Raw genomic sequence first — 14,275 nt, 5'->3', positions numbered from 1 at the left:
TCAGGATGTTAGAGACTATATTTAACTTAAGTTGATCTAGACCAAAAGCAAACCTACGTCAAGAGAACCCTTCTTTGAAACACTTTGGTAGTTATTCTGTATTGTATTAGAATTAAAAAATAATCAATCAGAGTACTTGGAACCATTTCTTATCTTTTTTTTTTAAGAAAAAATATGGTAGACTAACTGATCTTTCTATCAGTTAATGAAAGAGCCCAATGCAAAAAAAATGCATGTTGGGTCTTTGAAAGAGTTCGAATCATTTTGATAATAATAAGTTCGAGCTCTTTTACCGAGCAGGTCTACGGTTCGAATCCGTATAGCCCTAACTAATAAATTTATTCTAATAAATGACATTCAAATCCAAATAATTGGATAATTTTTGACTTTTTATTGTATTCTTTATTTCTAACTGGTTACTTTCAATTTGTTGGTTCATAAAAAAAACTCCCAGACCCTAAACCATAAGTCCTGGGGGTCGTTCAGAATAAAACGGAAAACCAAATTTGATTTCATTTGATTTCAGTGGATCCAATCACTATCTATAGATATATCTAGATAGATACTTATAATTTAGAATAAACGTTTTTTATTCATTCATTTTCATAGTCGTAAGTGGATTTTTTGATACGTCATAATTTTAAAAACGAAGATATTTTTATCAATTTGTTTTATTTTTAAATAAAACATAAAGCAAATTTAAGAAACAGAAATAAAAAAAATTACTAGTTATTAATCATATTAATATTATATTATTAATATGAGAAACTATTAGTAATAGAAACATGGAAATATTAAGTAATAAGTGTACTGAAAATAAGATTACAATCAATAAATCTTAAAAGGAGACGTCTACCACAGCAACCAAACGAAAATAAATGATTCGATTAACCTGAATTTTTGTTTTGACGCAAGAGTTATATATACCTTGCCCAATCCACTCCGATTGGAATTGACTAAGCGGGTATTTTTTCCACATTCATAGGAGTTCGTCTATGTTTCTGCTTTACGAATATGATATTTTCTGGGCATTTTTAATAATATCAAGTGCTATTCCTGTTTTGGCATTTCTAATTTCCGGGGTTTTATCTCCAATTACGAAGGGGCCGGAGAAACTTTCTAGTTATGAATCAGGTATAGAACCGATCGGGGATGCTTGGTTACAATTTAGAATCCGTTATTATATGTTTGCTCTAGTTTTTGTTGTTTTTGATGTTGAAACCGTTTTTCTGTATCCGTGGGCAATGAGTTTCGATGTACTAGGGGTATCCGCTTTTATAGAAGCTTTCATTTTCGTGCTTATCCTAATTCTTGGTTTAGTTTATGCATGGCGAAAAGGAGCGTTGGAATGGTCTTAGTTCGTTTCCTGAATACTTGTACAATAACAATAAAAAAAAAGTAAAAAAAAACCATTGAAACAATTATGAATTCCATTAAGTTTCCCGTACTTGATCGAACAACAAAAAACTCAGTTATTTCAACTACGTTAAATGATCTTTCAAATTGGTCAAGACTTTCCAGCCTATGGCCGCTTCTTTATGGTACCAGTTGTTGTTTTATTGAATTTGCCTCATTAATAGGCTCCCGATTTGACTTTGATCGTTATGGGCTAGTACCAAGATCAAGTCCTAGACAGGCGGACCTTATTTTAACAGCAGGTACAGTAACAATGAAAATGGCTCCTTCTTTAGTGAGATTATATGAACAAATGCCTGAACCAAAGTATGTTATTGCTATGGGAGCGTGTACAATTACAGGGGGGATGTTCAGTACCGATTCTTATAGTACTGTTCGAGGGGTTGATAAGCTAATTCCTGTAGATGTCTATTTGCCGGGTTGTCCACCTAAACCAGAGGCTGTTATAGACGCTATAACAAAGCTTCGTAAGAAAATAGCTAGAGAAATCTATAAGGATCGAATTAGACCTCAACGGGGTAATCGGTGTTTTACTACCAATCACAAGTTTTTTGTTGTACGCAGTACACAGACTGGAAATTATGATCAAGAATTACTCTATCCACCATCATCTACTTCAGAGATCTCTACTGAAACATTTTTTAAATACAAAAGCCCAGTATCTTCCCACGAATTAGTGAATTAGGGAGGATTTGAGAGAATAAGAAAAAAATCTTCATAAATTAGAACTCATGGTAAATGTGAAATACTTAAATTTATATAAAAAAGGTGTGGGGGAAATAAAAAAGATGCAGGGCACTTTGTCCGTTTGGCTAGCCAAACGCGGGCTGGTTCATAGATCGTTGGGCTTCGATTACCAAGGAATAGAGACTTTACAAATAAAGCCCGAAGATTGGCATTCTATTGCTGTAATTTTATATGTATATGGTTACAATTATTTACGTTCCCAATGTGCCTATGATGTGGCACCAGGTGGCCTCTTAGCCAGTGTGTATCATCTTACGAGAATAGAATATGGTGTCAATCAAGCGGAAGAAGTTTGCATAAAAGTATTTACTCACAGGAGTAATCCCAGAATTCCATCTGTTTTCTGGGTTTGGAAAAGTACGGATTTTCAAGAACGGGAATCTTATGATATGTTAGGAATCACTTATGATAGCCATCCGCGGCTGAAACGGATCTTAATGCCCGAAAGTTGGATAGGGTGGCCTTTACGTAAGGATTATATTGCCCCCAATTTTTATGAAATACAAGATGCTTATTGAATGATAAAAAATTTGAATGATAAAAATGAGTCTTAGTTTCTACAACTACGGACCTTCGCGGAATATTTTGAATTCGAGTCGTTTTTAGATCAAACAAACAGAAGAATTAAGGTCTTATTCATATTATTATAGATAGCTTAATCTCCAATTTGAAAGATACTTTTTTCCTAAAAGCCGAGCCAATAGGATGAACTAAAAAAAAAAAAAAGAGTTCTGCATTATGAACTTTGTATCGCGCACATAACTTAGTCAACTTTAGTCACATAACTGGGAATGAATAAATAAGATTGGAAAGCAATACAATAAATGGGGGGGTTAAAATTCTATTTCTATTGTATCTAATCTAATGAATCTTGGGGGTATTTCTGCCCTTCAACGATAGATACTATAGATAGATATAGATAGATAGATATAGATCTTTTTTTTTTTACTTTTTTTTATTCTTTCAACCAGAACTTTCCTTTCGAATATGTATTAGGTATAAAGTCTTATACATTTTTTTGAACGGATGGATCCACAACATGAACAAAAAAGAGAGGGGGATAAAGGATTATTGCACTTTTTTTACTAAAGATACGTTTAATTTGAAGACTATAAACTTATCAAAATTAATCAATCCTATGCCAAGAACCAGATTTGAACTGGTGACACGAGGATTTTCAGTCCTCTGCTCTACCAACTGAGCTATCCCGGCCATTACCGAAGTATCATTCTCATTTTATGAGATGACTTAGGTCTATGTCAATTAAAAGAAACGCAAAAGTAGTAAATGAAAAAAGTTTTGGACCGGGAATTTATTGGATCTTCGAAAAGAAGACTTTCTAAGTTTTAGAATGAAAAATTATTTAGATTCGAAATAATTCAAATCGATAGTTCTTTCTCATTTGTATATGTATGATATATCCCACAAGACTTGTATATAATAAGAAAAGAAATTCGAGTTTGTAAAAGTGTCGGATGAATGAAAAAAGATCAATGAATTCTTGAATAACTAAAAAAAGGGTAAGGTGTCAAACAGACTTTTTTAGGGAGTAGGGTTGGGGATAGAGGGACTTGAACCCTCACGATTTTAAAAGTCAACGGATTTTCATCTTACTATAAATTTCATTGTTGTCAGTATTGACATGTAGAATGGGACTCTATCTTTATTCTCGTCCGATTAATAAGTTCCACCAAGGATCTATCAGACTATGAAGTGAATCGTTTGATTCAACACAAGGGATTGAACTCCATTTGTTAGAACAGCTTCCATTGAGTCTCTGCACCTATCCCGCTTTCTAAACTCTGGTTTGTTCGCGTAACCCAGGATTTGGCTCAGGATTGCCCATTGTTAATTCCAGGGTTTCTCTGAATTTGAAAGTTATCACTTAGTAGGTTTCCATACCAAGGCTCAATCCAATTAAGTCCGTAGCGTCTACCAATTCCGCCATATCCCCCTTTTTGCTTTGAGATTAGGATCTCATTATGATGTCTTTCCACTTTTTCTTATGACGAAACCTTGGAATTCATTACATACAGATACTTATTTTATTTCTTTGGTATCTTCTTGCATTTTTTTTAGCCCCATCCATATTGATTTAGTTTAATCAACAAAGATTCTATCATTTTTGTATTTGCAATTCAATATGGTTATATATTAGAGAACATATATATGTTCTTCCTTTTCTCATCGTTGTCTTCAATTTTAAGAAATAGTCGAACGGTCGATTCGTTTTTTTTACTTCCATGAAAAGAAATTTATGATCATTATTGAAACTTAGAATTCTACAATGTGCAATGTAAAAAGATTATAAGTCTACTTCGTAGATTTGAAATTCGAATAATTCTAAAAAAGTATATTCGAAATGAATATTCGAATATTCATTCTAATAATTTAATTCTATAAAATAATAAAGAATATAAAAAGAGAAAAAGTATCAAATAATAATAATTGCATGAGGTTAGAACAAAAAAACCAAGAATTTCAAATCAGATATCATTTAACTTTAAAAAAAAAGCTTTCCGGTCTAATTAAAATTTTCTTATTTAGAAACTCATGAAATCAAAATTAGAAAGTCGATATATTGCTATATTATATTAATTCATTAAGGTTTTGTTTTATTTATTTAATGATAGTCACTATTTATTTGAGCTATATTCTGTTCTAGAATATCGAAAATATGATGAATTCTAAATAGATAAGGAAAAATATGAATAGAATAGTTAATTAATACGATCTAGTAGTTTAGTGAATTTGTATACACTATTTTAGTTGAGCCCGCTTAGCTCAGAGGTTAGAGCATCGCATTTGTAATGCGATGGTCATCGGTTCGATTCCGATAGCCGGCTTTTACATAGTTTTTCATTTTTTTTACATGATTTTTAATGTACTTTCAAAAAAAAATAAGATTGAAAAGACTTCTTTCACCTTTTTCCAAGAGTTACCACGCCATTTATATTATGTCATATAAACTTCCATATAGGAATATATATTGGGGTAAAAGGGTTAGATCTTGGCAAAATAAATGAAGAAAATAAAGGAAAATTTTTGTGATTTATTGATTTATATATATTGTATATACAATAAAAAAAATCTGTATATTGAGAGAATATATCTTCTGACTCTTTGTATTCCAATAGTTTATTGGAGTGGATTTTACGTTATTTATCATTATCATTTAGTTCAGTTTTAATTTTGTTTAGTTTTTGTACAATTTCAATAAAAAAGGAGTCTTTATGTCACGTTACCGAGGGCCTCGTTTTAAAAAAATACGCCGTCTGGGGGCTTTACCGGGACTAACTAGTAAAAGGCCTAGGGCAGGAAGCGATCTTAGAAACCAATCACGCTCCGGAAAAAAATCTCAATATCGTATTCGTTTAGAAGAAAAACAAAAATTGCGTTTTCATTATGGTCTTACAGAACGCCAATTACTTAAATATGTTCGTATCGCCGGAAAAGCTAAGGGGTCAACGGGTCAAGTTTTATTACAATTACTTGAAATGCGTTTGGATAACATCCTTTTTCGGTTGGGTATGGCTTTGACTATTCCTCAAGCGCGCCAATTAGTTAACCATGGGCATATTTTAGTTAATGGTCGTATAGTTGATATACCAAGTTATCGATGCAAACCCCGAGATATTATTACAGTGAAGGATGAACAAAACTCTAGAACTTTGGTTCAAAATCTTCTTGAGTCATCTGCCCCGAGGAATTGCCAAACCATCTGACTCTTCACACATTCCAATATGAAGGGTTAGTCAATCAAATAATAGATAGGAAATGCGTCGGTTTGAAAATAAATGAATTGCTTGTCGTAGAATATTACTCTCGCCAGACTTAAAAAACCTAAGTGAAGTAAAAAAAAATCACTAAAAACAAGAGTTCGGACAACTCCCCTTTGCCCGCTTTTTTGATTAAAACTAAAAAGGGACAAGGTAAGGGATTTTGTCGGGGAATCTTTTTCCTATTCATGTATCATAGATTGGTAGGGAGGTTTGGATCCCTTGTTTGCTCTTCCCAGCATTTTCCATAGCAAAGAAATGTAGATTTTATAGAAAAATTGGAAGTAGATAGAATATTTTTTTATAAAAAACGAGTCCGCTTTTATGTTAGTTCGTACTATAAAATTCCTTTGTTTGTGAGAAAATTTTCTCACAAAAGAAAAGTTAAAGGAAATAAAAAGAGTTATAGAATGGATTACTACCTATGCCAAGATCGCGTATAAATGGAAATTTTATTGATAAAACCTTTACAATTGTAGCCGATATCTTATTACGAGTCATTCCGACAACTTCCGGAGAAAAAGAGGCATTTACTTATTACAGAGATGGTGCGATTTGATTATCATTATCATTTTTTTCTATTTCTCACCGATTTGGAATAGAAAAAAATGAGTATTGAAAAAAATCTACGCTTTTGAAGGTGAAGTTTATAATATAAAAAAGCAATCCCTTCTGTCATGTATCCACGATTAGTGCAGCCTTAGATGCTTCAATTATGAATTCTAGTATTGAGCAAAAGGTTTTTTACCTACGGTTCCCGTATTACAGATCAATCCTACTAGACTAATACAATATACGAATAGGAGGCACAGGGGAAGAAGCACTACGCCGAGAAATCAACAACACGAAAACTTTCTTCAAAAAGATTCCTTTTCTTTCTTCTTCTTTGGGATTGGGACTAATTAAAATGGTTGGAACAATAAACATCCATCTCGTCCGTACTTTGGATACCCGTATAACCATTGAAGACTGTTGAAGTGACTAATTCCTGGAAATTTAGGGGCGTTGAGAACAAAGAAATTGTTAGAGTTTCCTTTTTTATTTTTATCTAGTATGAATATGAATCCACTTGGTAGTAAGAAAAGATCTTTTACAAGAAGGTTGGCTAGGGATTTCTTGTAAAAACATTAGCCCCGCTTAGTTCATAATGACATCAAATTTTTCCATATCCATATATTTATTATTTTCATTATGCACCTAAAGGAGGAGCCGTATGAGATGAAAATCTCACATACGGTTCTGAAACGGAGAATTCGTTAAAGCGAATGACGACCGTAACGGATGTCGGCTCAATCTGAAGGAAATTATGCGGAAGCATTACAGAATTATTATGAAGCTATGCGACTAGAAATTGACCCCTATGATCGAAGTTATATACTCTATAATATAGGCCTTATCCACACAAGTAATGGGGAACATACCAAAGCTTTAGAATATTATTTTCGGGCATTAGAACGAAACCCCTTTTTACCACAAGCTTTTAATAATATGGCTGTGATCTGTCATTACGTGCGACTATCTCCACTATAGAAAAAAAGAACGAACAGCTAGTCAATGAAATACTAGAAAAAAAAAAAGGCTTTCTACATAAGCATCGTCCAAAACGATTTTTTATCAGCTGTAGCAAATAAATAAACTTCATGGATCGAAATATGAAGTGAAGACTAGATATGCCTAAATACTTTATTTTCTATGGATAAAAAAAGATTTAATTGATAGAGGAAGCACCGTAAAGATCAACTGGAAAGGTTTTGGACCGATACAACAAGAGCTGTTTATTTATATCATAATATGAGATAAATCTTAGAAATCTACTTATGTAATAGAGTGGATCCCCTAAGGTATTGAGCAGCGGTGTAGCATCAGATCCTAAAGACAGTAAGTCTTTTTCTTTTTTATGATATGAAGTATGAAAAAAAGTCTTTTTCAACGATTCTATATAAATTTATATATGAAAGCGGGATAGTTACCTTTCAGAAAATTCTAATATCTAATAACAGTGGACATGCCTTTTTTTTTCTGAAGGTAGGAGAAAAGATAAAACTTATTATTAGATTAATTAATATATTAATTAAATCAAAACGAAAGTTTGAAACTCATGTAATTACTCTCTTTTGTTTAATCCAAGAAAAACCGAATGAATATCTATAAGAAATCTCATTCAATTAGATATAAAGTTAAAGTAGGTTAAAGTGAAAAAAACTGGTACACCAAAACAAAAGAGTTGGTTGTCGAGCCGTATGAGGTAGGAAACTCTCAAGTACGGTTCTCAGGGAGGGAATTGACCCGCCTATTCCGACCGTGGAGAACAGGCCATTCAACAAGGAGATTCTGAAATGGCGGAGGCTTGGTTTGCTCAAGCCGCCGAGTATTGGAAACAGGCTATAACGCTTACTCCTGGTAATTATATTGAAGCACAGAATTGGTTGACGATCACGAGGCGCTTCGAATAAGAACTTTTTCTTTGTTTCTTTTTTTTTTATTCTATAATATATCTTTATTTGTTTTTACAATTAATTGTTTTTTAGTTTCTTGGCCCTCTCGGTCAAATAAACCAGATTCTTTTTCTATCAGAAGAACCAATCCCAGAAAAAAATTTCATTATATCCTTTTCTCAAATCGTTCTATTTAATCTGGTATTCTCTAGGGATAAGTAGTACATGAATATGAGAATATCTATAATATCTATATCTAGTTTTTTCTATTTTTTTCTTTTCGACTATTAAAACGAATAAAAGGGATTTGAAAATGACTAAATATCAATACTAGAATGTTTCTTAGTAATGACTAATAAGCGGTTATTGAAATAGGATAATATCCTCTATTTAAAACATAAAAAATAGGCTATATTTCGGAACTTATAATTGAAATATGAATACACTAGATTAGGTTATAAAAAAAAATTATTTGTGTACCAATACTAATGTAAAGGTGCGAAAACGCTTTTTAATAAAAAAAAAAAAGGGGGGGGTCCGTTGAGCACCCTATGGATATGTCATAATAGATCCGAACACTTGCCCCAGATCGACTTCCAGATCATAATTGCTCTAGTGAATAACTAAAGAAAATGGATGAATAGATGGGAGATAGAAGAGAAAGAACAAAATTCTAAGCATCTATCATCGGTTCACTAATTATTTGAGTGACTGTTGGCGGGTTTCTTTGTATGTGTTGTCCGGAAAGAGGAGGACTCAATGATTATTCGTTCGCCGGAACCAGAAGTCAAAATTTTGGTAGATAGGGATCCCATAAAAACTTCTTTCGAGGAATGGGCTAAACCCGGTCATTTCTCAAGAACAATAGCTAAGGGACCATCATTTAGCTATCGCAATTCTTTTCCTAATAGCAGGTCATATGTATAGGACCAACTGGGGTATTGGTCATGGTCTAAAAGATATTTTAGAGGCTCATAAAGGTCCATTTACAGGCCAAGGCCATAAAGGTCTATATGAAATTCTAACAACATCATGGCATGCTCAATTATCTCTTAACCTGGCTATGTTAGGCTCTTTAACTATTGTTGTAGCTCACCATATGTATTCCATGCCCCCTTATCCATATCTAGCTACTGACTATGCTACACAACTATCATTGTTCACACATCACATGTGGATTGTGGATTTCTCATAGTTGGTGCTGCTGCGCATGCAGCCATTTTTATGGTAAGAGACTATGATCCAACTAATCGATACAACGATTTATTAGATCGTGTCCTGAGGCATCGCGATGCAATCATATCACACCTCAACTGGGTATGTATATTTCTAGGCTTCCACAGTTTTGGTTTGTATATTCATAATGATACCATGAGTGCTTTAGGGCGTCCACAAGATATGTTTTCAGATACTGCTATACAATTACAACCAGTCTTTGCTCAATGGATACAAAATACCCATGCTTTAGCACCTGGTGTAACAGCCCCTGGTGAAACAGCGAGCACCAGTTTGACTTGGGGGGGCGGTGAGTTAGTAGCAGTGGGTGGCAAAGTAGCTTTGCTACCTATTCCATTAGGAACGGCCGACTTTTTGGTACATCATATTCATGCATTTACAATTCATGTGACGGTATTGATACTGTTGAAAGGTGTTTTATTTGCTCGTAGCTCGCGGTTAATACCAGATAAAGCAAATCTTGGTTTTCGTTTCCCTTGTGATGGGCCTGGAAGAGGAGGAACGTGTCAAGTATCTGCTTGGGATCATGTCTTCTTAGGACTATTCTGGATGTACAATTCTATTTCGGTAGTAATATTCCATTTCAGTTGGAAAATGCAGTCAGATGTTTGGGGTAGTATAAGCGATCAAGGGGTGGTAACTCATATTACCGGAGGAAACTTTGCACAGAGTTCCATTACTATTAATGGGTGGCTCCGCGATTTCTTATGGGCACAAGCATCTCAGGTAATTCAATCTTATGGTTCTTCGTTATCTGCATATGGTCTTTTTTTCCTAGGTGCTCATTTTGTATGGGCTTTCAGTTTAATGTTTCTATTCAGCGGGCGTGGTTATTGGCAAGAACTTATTGAATCCATTGTTTGGGCTCATAATAAATTAAAAGTTGCTCCTGCTACTCAGCCTAGAGCCTTGAGCATTGTACAAGTAGCTCAGGACCCCACTACTCGTCGTATTTGGTTTGGTATTGCTACCGCACATGACTTCGAGAGTCATGATGATATTACTGAAGAACGTCTTTATCAGAATATTTTTGCTTCTCATTTCGGGCAATTAGCAATAATTTTTCTGTGGACTTCCGGAAATTTGTTTCATGTAGCTTGGCAAGGAAATTTTGAGACATGGATACAAGACCCTTTACATGTAAGACCGATTGCTCATGCTATTTGGGATCCTCATTTTGGTCAACCGGCTGTGGAAGCATTTACTCGAGGAGGTGCTCTTGGCCCGGTGAATATAGCTTATTCTGGTGTTTATCAGTGGTGGTATACAATCGGTTTACGTACTAATGAAGATCTTTATACTGGAGCTCTTTTTCTATTATTTCTTTCTGCCCTATCCTTAATAGGGGGTTGGTTACACCTACAACCAAAATGGAAACCAAGAGTTTCATGGTTCAAAAATGCTGAATCTCGTCTGAATCATCATTTGTCAGGACTATTCGGGGTAAGCTCCTTGGCTTGGACAGGTCATTTAGTACATGTCGCTATTCCTGCATCCAGGGGGGAATATGTTCGATGGAATAATTTCTTAAGTGTATTACCGCATCCCCAAGGGTTAGGCCCACTTTTTACGGGTCAGTGGAATCTGTATGCTCAAAACCCCGATTCAAGTAGTCATTTATTTGGTACCTCCCAAGGATCAGGAACTGCCATTCTAACCCTTCTTGGGGGATTCCATCCACAAACGCAAAGTTTATGGCTAACCGATATGGCACATCATCATCTAGCTATCGCAATTCTTTTCCTCATTGCGGGTCATATGTATAGAACTAACTTGGAATCGGACACAGTATAAAAGATCTTTTAGAAGCACATATTCCTCCGGGAGGACGGTTGGGGCGTGGGCATAAGGGTCTTTATGACACAATCAATAATTCGATTCATTTTCAATTAGGCCTTGCTCTAGCCTCCTTAGGAGTTATTACTTCCTTGGTAGCTCAACACATGTACTCTTTACCTGCTTATGCGTTCATAGCGCAAGATTTTACGACTCAAGCTGCGTTATATACCCATCACCAATACATTGCAGGATTCATCATGACAGGAGCTTTTGCTCATGGAGCTATATTTTTTATTAGAGATTACAATCCAGAACAGAATGAGGATAACGTATTGGCAAGAATGTTAGACCATAAAGAAGCTATCATATCCCATTTAAGTTGGGCCAGCCTCTTTCTAGGGTTCCATACTTGGGACTTTATGTTCATAATGACGTCATGCTTGCTTTTGGTACTCCCGAAAAACAAATCTTGATCGAACCCATATTTGCCCAATGGATACAATCCGCTCATGGGAAAACTTCATATGGATTTGATGTACTTTTATCTTCGACAAATGGCCCAGCATTTAATGCGGTCGAAGCATATGGTTGCCCGGCTGGTTAAATGCTATTAATGAGAATAGTAATCATTATTCTTAACAATAGGTCCTGGAGATTTCTTGGTTCATCATGCTATTGCTTTAGGTTTACATACAACTACATTGATCTTAGTAAAAGGTGCTTTAGATGCACGTGGTTCCAAGTTAATGCCAGATAAAAAGGATTTCGGGTATAGTTTCCTTGCGATGGTCCGGGACGAGGTGGTACTTGTGATATTTCGGCTTGGGACGCATTTTATTTGGCAGTTTTTGGATGTTAAATACTATTGGATGGGTTATTTTATTGGCATTGGAAACACATCACATTATGGCAAGGTAACGTTTCACAGTTTAATGAATCTTCCACTTATTTGATGGGATGGTTAAGAGATTATCTATGGTTAAACTCTTCACAACTTATCAATGGATATAACCGTTTGGTATGAATAGTTTATCAGTCTGGGCATGGATGTTCTTATTTGGGCATCTTGTTTGGGCTACTGGATTTATGTTCTTAATTTCCTGGCGTGGTTATTGGCAGGAATTGATTGAAACTTTAGCATGGGCTCATGAACGTACACCTTTGGCAAATTTGATTCGATGGAAAGATAAACCAGTAGCTCTTTCAATTGTGCAAGCAAGATTGGTTGGATTAGCTCACTTTCTGTAGGTTATTATTCACTTATGCGGCTTTCTTGATGCCTCCACGTCGGGCAAATTCGGTTAATTATTTAATTATTCTATCCGCAATAATATATTTTTTTTATTATTTTATAAAATAATAAAATATAGGTATGCACTCTTATATTATTTCTACATCTAGGATCCGATTTGTATCATTATCATTGATATAAGAGGAACTTAAGCATTATGGCAAAGAAAAGTTTGATTTATAGGGAGAAGAAGAGGCAAAAAAATTGAACAAAAATATCATTTGATTCGTCGATCCTTAAAAAAGGAAATAAGTGAGATTCCGTCGCTAAGTGAGAAGTGGAAAAATCATGGAAATTACAATCCCCACCCGCGTAATAGTTGCACCTACACGTCTCATCGACGTTGCTCTCGACCGGAAGACCGAGAGCAACTATCGAGACTTTGGACTATCTGGACACATCCTTCGGGAAATGGTTCAGGCATGTTATTGCCAGGGGCAACAAGATCAAGCTGGTAAAGATTTAAGTATCCTTTAATTTTTCTATTTTTTCTATGCTCGACGAGGCCCCTTACCATTCTGTCTAAATAGGCTATTCTATTTGTACAGATATGGAATAGGGGCGCATTCAATTCGTCTTGTTTATTAGAGTTAGTCCAAGTTTTTTGTTTCATCGCGGGGGTAGAGAGCAGTGTAGCTCGCAAGGCTCATACCTTGAGGTCACGGGTTAAATCCTGTCTCCGCAACATTTTTTTTTCAACAAATGTCAGTTTTGATTCTATTACTATAATTAATACTTATCTTTTGGGACGCGAGGCAAAAATTACTATATTTCCCGGTCAACCTATACCGAATCTTTGATCTTTTTGAATCCATTTCTATTGGGCGGATAGCGGGAATCGAACCCGCGTCTCTCTTGGCAAAGAGAAATTTTACCATTCGACTATATCCGCATTTTTTGCCCTTCTTGATAGGAAAATTGGATAATTATTTGCAAAAGCTAACGAGATACACTCTTTGGGTTGGGGTCATTGATACAAACTATAATACAAAAACCAAAAAGTTCAATTAAACAATCTATTAATATTATATAAATATATATATATTTATTATATATAATAATATATTATTCTATTATCTCTATATAGAATTCCCTATTCAATACTATATTATTCTCTATTTCCATAAAATATTATTTCTATATTGATATTCTATATCAATTTTGATTCGTTTTTTTTTTATTTAATTAGTTATTACTATTTCATATTATATTTAGTAAATTGCTATTTATTAATATTTGATTCATATTTCACTCAAGTTACAGAAGTTCGACCCCCCTCTAATTTTTTTGTTTCTTTATTTGCATTATTTATGGACTTATATTGAATTTGAATGTGTAATTCGTGGAATGGGAGGGGTCATCTCATTTTTTGATCTGCACGAATGAATTCAAGAGATAAGAGAATAAGGATACCCACCAAGAAGACTAATCCATCCATAAAGATACCGAAAATACAAACATTTTGTTACTCGACCACCCATCAGGAGACGCAAATAAAACGGGTACACTAATCAGTAAGATTGATGAAGTAATAATTAATGCAAAACAGCCAATTGAAAAGCAATAGTCATGTTTTAAGCCTCCAAGCTCTA

General features: G+C 34.6%; 2 non-coding genes and 2 pseudogenes across 4 annotated transcripts; 3 read left to right on the top strand and 1 right to left on the bottom strand.

Annotated features, from left to right (window-relative positions):
- The first annotated feature begins 1,423 nt into the window (after window positions 1-1,423).
- On the top strand, window positions 1,424-8,892 carry LOC125602651 (annotated as a pseudogene). The gene has a single exon (XR_007334973.1). The product of XR_007334973.1 is annotated as an NAD(P)H-quinone oxidoreductase subunit K, chloroplastic-like (transcript).
- Window positions 3,303-3,375, bottom strand: TRNAF-GAA. The gene has a single exon. It is a non-coding gene; the product is annotated as a tRNA-Phe (tRNA).
- Window positions 4,937-5,009, top strand: TRNAT-UGU. Its single transcript has one exon. It is a non-coding gene; the product is annotated as a tRNA-Thr (tRNA).
- On the top strand, window positions 5,907-8,892 carry LOC125602655 (annotated as a pseudogene). The gene is made up of 2 exons (XR_007334974.1): window positions 5,907-5,913; window positions 6,682-8,892. The product of XR_007334974.1 is annotated as an uncharacterized LOC125602655 (transcript).
- Window positions 8,893-14,275: the final 5,383 nt, after the last annotated feature.

This window comes from Brassica napus, unplaced genomic scaffold, assembly GCF_020379485.1.
Source record: "Brassica napus cultivar Da-Ae unplaced genomic scaffold, Da-Ae ScsIHWf_2934;HRSCAF=3719, whole genome shotgun sequence".
Classification (NCBI taxonomy): domain Eukaryota; kingdom Viridiplantae; phylum Streptophyta; class Magnoliopsida; order Brassicales; family Brassicaceae; genus Brassica; species Brassica napus.
This window is presented reverse-complemented; position numbering and strand designations above follow the sequence as displayed.